The following is a 1,368-nucleotide window of genomic DNA, read 5'->3' on the forward strand; positions in this document are numbered from 1 at the left end:
CACTGAACAAGCATTTTTCCTAAGGATTAACTTGATTCATACATATCTACAAAAGGAAAACGCCACTCTCATTAAATAGGATTACAAATAGATACAAACACCTCTTTCTCTCTTAGCTGTGAAAATTTGCTATGTTCCTCTCATTCCCAAATCCAGTCCATTCAGCAACATCAAGGGGATTTGTGATTGGCAAAACCATTATACACGAATCATTTGTTTAAAAACCCCAATAAATATAGATTGGAGTAGCACTGAGTGCAGTACTCTTGAGCTACACTTGGAGAGGGGAAAATAAAGAGAGCTTTAATGCACACATTGGAATCATTGGAAATAATGACAGAATGGTCTGTATGGACTCTGGTCATGAGTTGTCAAAGCAGCTAAATACTTTAGGATGCTAAGAGCAACTGTTCTTCCCAATGTCACGAGAGCCACAGTATTTACAGTGTATGCAAGCAGAGATTTGAAAAAAGACATTACATAAAGTTTGCATACACATTAGCTAGCAGCCATGGTAATATGCAAACTGAATGTTGGGGAAACATTACCTGCATGAAGAAATAATTAACAATAATAAGTCACTGCAATCTGAATGCAACCCATTATTTCAAAAGGGATGTGTACAAATGGGCTAGTTTGTCTGTGAAGTAGAATGTTTCAATCATAAGATAATGGCAGCCAGTGCAGTCAGGCTGGGAATAGGTTCAAAGCGACCTGGCCACCAAATTCTGAACCATCTTCAGAGGCAGCTCTATGTATAACGCGTTGCAGTAATCTAACCTAGAGGTTACCAGAGCATAAACAACAGCAGTCCCTGTTCAGATAGGGGCACAGCTGGAACACTAGCCAAAGCTGATGGAAGGCACTTCGTGACACCGTGGCCACCTGAGCCTCAAGCAACAACAAAGGATACCTTCCTTAGGATATAAGAATTCATGTACACAAGTGAACACATGTACAATCATATTTGAAATAGAAAGCCTCATGAGAAACAAGTCTTTAAACAAAAGCAAGCTGCCTGTAAATTCTTTTCCTGCAGTCAAAATTTTGATTTATACTCCATTCCATGGGGCGAATGGGGAGTGTATGGGAAACACATTACATACTTTTAACCTGGATCTCTTTTTAAGGTTTATCATTATTTCAAAGAACTTTTCAGGTTCTTTGAAATTCAAGTAATTCAGCTATCAAGAAGGAATACATTTTGTGCCTGGTGCAACATTATGCTTGTAAAGCATCCAACGATTACATATACAGTGGTACCTCTAGATGCAAACGGGATCTGTTCCGGAGCCCCGTTCGCATCCTGAAGCAAACATAACACGCGACTGTGCGTCTGTGCATACGCAGGATGTCATTTTGAGCATC

The sequence above is a fragment of the Podarcis vaucheri genome, assembly GCF_965113315.1.
Source record: "Podarcis vaucheri genome assembly, chromosome: 3".
Lineage (NCBI taxonomy): Eukaryota > Metazoa > Chordata > Lepidosauria > Squamata > Lacertidae > Podarcis > Podarcis vaucheri.